Source organism: Sciurus carolinensis, chromosome 16, assembly GCF_902686445.1.
Source record: "Sciurus carolinensis chromosome 16, mSciCar1.2, whole genome shotgun sequence".
Taxonomy (NCBI): Eukaryota; Metazoa; Chordata; class Mammalia; order Rodentia; family Sciuridae; genus Sciurus; species Sciurus carolinensis.
This window is the reverse complement of record NC_062228.1, coordinates 46,787,502-46,795,829: the sequence shown is the minus strand read 5'-3', so window position 1 is coordinate 46,795,829 and position 8,328 is coordinate 46,787,502. Positions and strand designations below refer to the sequence as shown.

The following is an 8,328-nucleotide window of genomic DNA, read 5'->3' as shown; positions in this document are numbered from 1 at the left end:
AGCCAGAGCAGTCATCTTGGATAATCCTGGAAGCTGTAGCTCCAATCTTTAGGTGGGGCAAAACCCATCCTGAGACGCCTGCTGGAGGCTTGTAGCTCATTGTCAGGTACCTCTCGTGCATCAGGCTACTGAACTCTGGGAGGTTTCATTACTATATGACTGTTATACTGTAGATTTTCTTTTTTTCTCCTTACTGAAAAAGTTCAAGTTTTTATTTCTTTACTTTTCTTGCTCTCTTTTCCTTTTTTTACCTCTTTCCTCAGAGTCTCTTTTTCCCTTTTTTGCATGCTAACATCCAATTTCTTTTGATTACACTCTCACACTTTCTATTATCTATAACTTCTGTATATTCTCTTATCCCATTAACAGCCACATTCTATATCCCTCTGCATCCTCTTTGTCCTCCATTTGAAACTGCTAGCTTTAAGGCAAATCTGTTTGTTTTACTGAAGATAATATTTGAACTCATTCTGTTTATTATGACAATATTGTTATTGTCCTCATAGGGGCTATTTGGTCTAGGATTGCATAGTGTCTGATCTGGGCACTGCTAATATTGATCATCCCTTAAAGAAAGGGTTTTGGAAACCTATAGGGCCACTATAAGCCTATGGGGGAAATCTGTAATACCCCAGATCTGCAGTGCTAGAGGGGAAGATAAATGAACAACATGAAAAAAACAAGGGAAGAAAATGATCCAAACAAATCTAGATTCTATAGTAATAGGATCCAATGACAGTATGTTAGAAGAAATGACAGAAAAGGACTTCAGATTATACATGATTAAGATGATTCACGAAGCAAAGGATGAGATAAGAGAGCAAATGCAGGCAATGAATGATAATACCAATAAGCGGAAAGAGCACCTGCAGGAAGCAAAAGATCATTTCAATGAAGAGATAGAGATTCTAAAAAAAAAAAAAAATGGAAATCCTTGAAATGAAGGAAACAATAAACCAAATAAAAAACTCAATGGAAAGCATCACCAAAAGACCAGACCACTTGGAAGACAGAACCTCAGACAAGGAAGACAAAATATTTAATCTTGAAAATAAAGTTGCCCAAACAGAGAAGATGGTAAGAAATCATGAACAGAATCTCCAAGAACTATGGGATATCATGAAAAGACCAAATTTAAGAATTATTGGGATTGAGGAAGACCCAGAGATACAAACCAAAGGAATGAACAGCCTATTCAATGAAATAATGTCAGAAATTTTTCCAAACCTGAAGAATGAAATGAAAAATCAAATACAAGAAGATTACACAACACCAAATGCACAAAATCACAACAGATCCACACCAAAGCACATTATAATGAAAATGCCTAACACTCAAAATAAAGGTAGGATTTTGAAGGCCAAGAGAGAAAAGCATTAGATTACATACAAGGGAAGACCAATACGGATAGCAGCCGACTTCTCAACCTAGACTATAAAAGCTAGAAGTGCCTGGAACAACGTATTAAAGCTCTGAAGGAACATGGTTGCCAACCAAGAATCTTATACCCAGCAAAACTAACCTTCAGATTTGAGGATGAAATAAAATCCTTCCATGATAAACAAAAGTTAAAAGAATTTACAAATAGAAAACCTGCACTACAGAATGTTCTCAACAAAATATTCAATGAGGGCCAAATGAAAAACAACAATGGAGGTCAGCAAAGGGAGGAATTACCTTAGAGAAAAACCACTCAAATGAGAAACCAAGCCAACTTAAAAACCAAAAATAAGCCAAATGACTGGGAATACAAATCATATCTCAATAATAACCCTGAACATTAATGGTCTAAACTCATCAATCAAAAGAAATAGACTGGTGGAATGGATTAAAAAGAAAGACCCAACAATGTGCTGCCTGCAAGAGATTAATCTCATAGAAAAAGACATCCACAGACTAAAGGTGAAAGGATTGGAAAAACCTACCACACACATGGACTCAGTAAAAATGTGGGGGTTTCCATCCTTATAACAGATAAAGTGGACTTCAAGCCAAAGTTATTCAGAAGGGATAAAGAAGGACATTTCATAATGTTTAAGGGAACCATAAATCAGGAAGACATAATGATAGTAAATATTTATGGCCCAAACAATGGTGCATCCCTGTACATCAAACAAATCCTTCTCAATTTCAGGAATCACAAAGACCACAACACAATAATTCTGGGTGACTTTAATGCACCACTGTCACCACTAGATAGATCTTCCAAACAAAAACCCACCAAAGAAACCATAAAACTCAATAACACAATCAATAACCTAGACTTAATAGACATATATAGAATATAACATCCATCAATGTGTGAATTCACTTTCTTCTCAGCAGTATATGGAACCTTCTTGAAAATAGACCATATGTTATGCCACAAAGCAGCCCTTAGGAAATGCAAAAAAATAGAGAAACTGCCTTGTGTTCTATCAGATCATAATGGACTGAGAGTAGAAATCAATGACAAAATAAAAAACAGAAATTACTCCAATACCTGGAGACTATTGAATGAAACATGGATAACAAAAAAAAAAAAAAAATAGGGAGGTGATAAAAAAATTCTTAGAGGTCAATGAGAACGACTATACAACATATCAAAATATCTGGGACACTATGAAAATGATACTAAGAAGAAAACTCATTGCATGGAGCGCATTCCAGAAAAGAATGAAAAGACAACAACTAAATAACCTAACATTACAGCTGAAAGCCCTAGAAAAAGAAGAACAGAATAACAGCAAAATTAGTAGAAGACAGGAAATAATTAAAAGCAGAGCTCAAGTCAATGAAATTGAAACAAAAGAAACAATTCAAAAAATTGACAAAACAAAAAGTTGATTCTTTGAGAAAGTAAACAACATAGACTATTAGCCACACTAACAAAGGGGACAGAGAAAACTCACATTACTAAAATCTGTGATGAAAAAGGAAATATCATGACAGACATCACTGAGATTCAGAACATAATGAGAAGCTACTTTGAAAATCTGTATTCCAACAAAATAGAAACTACCAAAGACATTGACAAATTTCTAGAGACATATGCTTCTCCCAAACTGGACCAGGAGGACATACACAATTTAAACAGATCAGTATCAAGCCATGAAACAGAAGAAGACATTAAAAACCTACCATCCAAGAAAAGTCCAGTGCCAGATGGATTCTCAGCTGAGTTCTACAAAACCTTCAAAGAAGAACTCATTTCAATACTTCTCAAAGTATTCCAGGAAATAGAAAAGGAGGGTTCCCAACTGAACTCATTCTATGAAGCTAATATCACCCTCATAACCAAACCAGGCAAAGACACATCAAGGAAAGAAAATTTTAGACCAATATCCTTGATGAATATAGATGCAAAGATCCTTAACAAAATATTGGCAAGCTGTATCCAAAAACATATTAAGAAAATAGAGCACCACAATCAAATGGGGTTCATCCCTGGAATGCAAGGATGGTTTAACATCTGTAAATCAATAAACATAATCCATCATGTCAATAGTCTTAAGGGTAAGAATCATATGGTTATTTCAATTGATGCAGAAGAATCATTCAACAAAATACAAAACCCCTTCATGTTCAAAACACTAGAAAAAATAGGGATAGTAAGAACATACCTGAACATTGTAAAAGCTATTTATGCTAAGCCCATGGCCCACATCATTCTTAATGGAGAAACACTGAAACCATTCCCTTTAAAAATGGGAAAAAGACAGGGATATCCTCTTTCACCACTTCTATTCAACATTGTCCGTGAAACTCTAGCCAGAGCAATTAGGCAGACTAAAGAAATTAAAGTGATTCGAATAGTAAAAGAGGAACGTAACCTGTCACTATTTGCTGATGACATGATTCTATATTTAGAGATCCAAAAACCTCCTCCAGAAAACTTCTAGACCTCATCAATGAATTCAGCAAAATAGCAGGCTATAAAATCAACATGCATAAATCTAAAGCAATTTTATACACAAGCAATGAAACAGCTGAAAGGGAAATGAGGAAAACAACTCCATTTGCAATAGCCTCAAAAAAAAATAAAATAATTGGGAATCAATCTAACCAAAGAGGTAAAAGATCTCTACAATGAAAACTACAAAACATTGAAGAAAGAAATTGAGGAAGACCTTAGAAGATGGAACGATCATTCATGTTCTTGGATAGGCAGAATTAATATTGTCAAAATGGCCATACTACCAAAAATGCTATACAGATTCAATGTAATTCCAATTAAAATCCCAATGACGTACCTTACAGAAATAGAGCAAGCAATCATGAAATTCATCTGGAAGAATAAGAAACCCAGAATAGCTAAAGCAATCCTTAGCAGGAAGAATGAAACAGGGGGTATTGCAATACCAGAACTTCAACTATACCACAAAGCAATAGTAACAAAAATGGCATGGTATTGGCACCAAAATAGACAGGTAGGTCAATGGTACAGAATAGAGGAAAGCGGCAAAAAATATGCAGTGGAGAGAAGATAACCTCTTCAACAAATGGTGCTGGGAAAACTGGAAATCTATATGCAACAGAATGAAACTAAACCCCTATCTCTCACCCTGCACAAAAATCAACTCACAGTGGATCAAGGACCTTGAAATCAGACCAAAGACCCTGCATCTTATAGAAGAAAAAGTAGGTCCAAATCTTCAATTTGTTGGCTTAGGATCAGACTTCCTTCACAGGACTCCCATAGCACAAGAAATAAAAGCAAGAATCAATAACTGGGATAGATTCAAACTAAATAGCTTTCTCTCAGCAAAGGAAACTATCAGCAATGTGAAGAGATAGCCTACAGAGTGGGAGAATACCTTTGCCACTCATACTTCACATAGAGCACTAATTTCCAGAATATATAAAGAACTCAAAAAACTCTACACCAAGAATACAAATAATCCAATCAACAAATCGGCTAAGGATATGAACAGACGTTTCACAGAAGAATATTTACAAGCAATCAACAAACATATGAAAAAATGTTCACCATCTTCAGTAATAAGAGAAATCAAATCAAAAGTACACTAAGATTCCATCTCACCACAGTTTGAATGGAATTATCAAGAATACAAGCTACAATTATTGTTGGAGAGGATGTGGGGAAAAAGGTACACTCATACATTGTTGGTGGGGCTGCAAATTAGTGCAGCCACTGTGGAAAGCAATGTGGAGATTCCTTAGAAAATTTGGAATGGACCCACCATTTGACCCAGCTATCCCACTCCTTGGCCTATACCCAAAGGACTTAAAATCTGCATACTACCGAAATACAGCCACAGAAATGTTCATAGCTGCTCAATTCACAATAGCCAGACTGTGGAATCAACCTAGATGTCCTTCAACTGATGAGTGTATAACAAAACTGTGGTATATATATACCACAGTTATATATATATATATATATATATATATATATATATATATATATATAACAATGGAATATTACTCAGCTATAAAGAATAATAAAATTATGGCATTTGCAGGCAAATGGATGAAATTGGAGAATATCTTGCTAAGTGAGATAAGCCAATCTCAAAATACCAAAGGAAGAATGATCTTGCTGATAAGCAGATGAAGACACATAATGGGGCATGGTAGGGGGGAAGAATGGAGGAAGGAGGGACTGTATAGAGGGAAAAGGGGGGTGGGAGGGGTGGGGGGAAGGAAAAATAACAGAATGAATCAAACATCATTACCCTATGTAAATGTATGATTATGCAAATGGTATGCTGTTACTCCATGTACAAACAGAAACAACATGTATCCCATTTGTTTACAATAAAAGTAAATTTTAAATAATGCAAAAAAAAAAAAAGAAAGAAAGTCAGCACCTGTGCCAATATGTTGGAAAATGAGGTTTCTCTGAGCCCACTCTAGGTTTTCCACTAACTTACACCTTCATTTTAGAAGTTCTTTATGTTGAATCTATCAATCTATAACAAATGGGACTTTATATCTTAGTTGTTTTAAAACAAGATGTATTTATTTTCATTATAAAAAACTGCAACATTTGTTGTATAATCCCTGGAACTGTAAAATAGCTATTCTTTTAACTTACAGAATTGAGAGAAGTATTTTAAATGTCAAAATATCATGCTGAATGTGATTGAGTATATAAGCACCAAAAATCTAAAAAGTTTACAAAAATTATTTAAACACATATGGTGCATTTGTTTATGAATTACATTCAGTTGGAGGGAAGAAGTAGTGCCCCAAAAGTTATCAATAGTTATGAAATATCCAGAAGATATTCAACTTACAGAAAGATAACAAATACTGCTTATAGGTTATTTTTATACACAATAGCTAAAATTTAAATTCAAAATTTAAGTGCTGCCTTGTACTGTGAAAGGTAGTTTGATCATTAAATTTATTTATGTTCCAGTTTAAGATACTTATACATAATAGGTATTTAATGCCCTAGGAAAATGAAAGCAAAATAAAATAAAGTAATTTAGTAAACATCTTAAGGATAAAGTTAGATATCCCATATTTTTATGTGGAACAGGGAATAAAGTCATTTTAGTTCAAATAAAATTATTTGAAAAGTGTTATCAGTCTACTGAGTAATTAGGAATTTTCTAAATATGCCACTGTAGCTTTGGGCAATAATTGCCATTATGAAGTTAGGTGAAGTAAATATAAAATTAATTTCTTAGTTTATAAATCCAAAGTGTCATGATACTAAGCATACCCCTTTTCAAACCACTTGGTATATGCCAATAAGGAAAATACATACCTGTGTTGCTCTAAATATACTGTTTTAGCTGTCCTAAGTGACATAATTAGGTCAGGGAGGTGACTTGGCCTGGCTCCTCAGTTTTGTGGAGTTTCCATCTCCAGCTTCACTCTAATAGCTTATACAAGATCAAGTTTTTGACATCACTAACACAAATTTCATAAGGTATGGTTCTGAAGACCACCTATATTTACATATTGACTTTTGCTGTGTGCATTAAAGAATTTGTTGTGCTTTTCACATATCTGATGTATATTTTCATATCCAACATTTTATTTCTTAGTTTCTTCGGAGGGGAAAATAAAGAATAAGAGTTACATCAAGAGAAATGGACTATAAGGTGACATTGCACATACAACTAGCCAAATCTCTTTTGACTTTAAAAGATAATGTTATCACAAGGCCAGATACATACCTATATATTTATTTATAAACAAAATCCCCTTCATAAAGACCATATTATTCTATGATCAATTTTTACAGTGACCACATATATATCAATATGTTTTTCACAATCTGATCAGTAACCCACTGATAATGCTTTTAGAATTGATGTGTGTTATTATCATAGCAGTCTAAACATTGTACTTCTAAGGAAATGTTCAGTGATTTGCCCATGAGGACTGCTTACAAAGACAGCTATTTAGCAACAAATAATCCTGATATCACTCACCAAGATGACTGCATGCTCTTAAAATATTTATGTGTAGTTTGTTCTTTGAGTGTCTCATTAATATTGAAAGTGCACTTCCTTCTGTTTTCTCCATATTTCCTTCAGTCTTGTTTCTGGGGAATGCATCCTTCCATTTCTACAACTTGAGGCCATTCTTCATATTTATTTGTATCCTTATTGTTCTTTCTGTGCTCTTCAAAGGGGTTTTTTGTCTTAATGCCCTTCCCACCACAGAAGACCTGGTTGTCTCTAAATCTAAGACTAGTTATAGACGTGCTGCCCAATTCAGCAGTGAGCCATCCTGCCTCATCATTGAGTTTTGTTGCTCCATCATCATATGTTCCCATTAAGACTATTGTTCTATCCTTTATGGCCTTGAGAAACTCAATAAATGGTGCCACATCTCCTTCCCACATGTCAAAATACTTAGTGTCTAATACTTCTTCTATTTTCCCATTTGCCAAGGCAAGTTGATCCCTCTTCCAACATTATTCTTCACACCACATGCAGCTGTGTCCAATGCTGATCTTGCAAAGAGATTTCCTAAACTTGTATCCATTTTTATTTCAAATACTTGAGAAATATCATAAAACATCAGTAAAAGCATTGCCACGGCTACCAACTTTGCAGCACCTGCTACCCTCATGTTTAGTTTTTCAGTCTTTGAAACTTTTCATTAAAGGTGCTTCCCCCATGCCCACCTTCTGGTCTCCCTGTGCTCAGTCCCGCCAGAGGCCAATGGGAGCCACCTCCTGTGCTGGCCTCAGCTTCCTCGGCGACTCCTCTGGCTTCCCCTTACCCCGCGGCAGTGGAGCTCGCCAGGCCTCCTGCCACGCTTCCCCCACCACTAACAATCTATATTTTAGTTTGTAAGAGCTCTACTGTTCTGCCAAATAGTTCATTGTCCATGAATGTTAAAATGCTTTAAAATGAT

General features: G+C 35.1%; 1 pseudogene; it reads right to left on the bottom strand.

The window, feature by feature from the left end:
• Window positions 1-7,495: 7,495 nt before the first annotated feature.
• Window positions 7,496-8,040, bottom strand: LOC124967203 (protein FAM3C-like; annotated as a pseudogene).
• Between the last annotated feature and the right edge of the window lie 288 nt (window positions 8,041-8,328).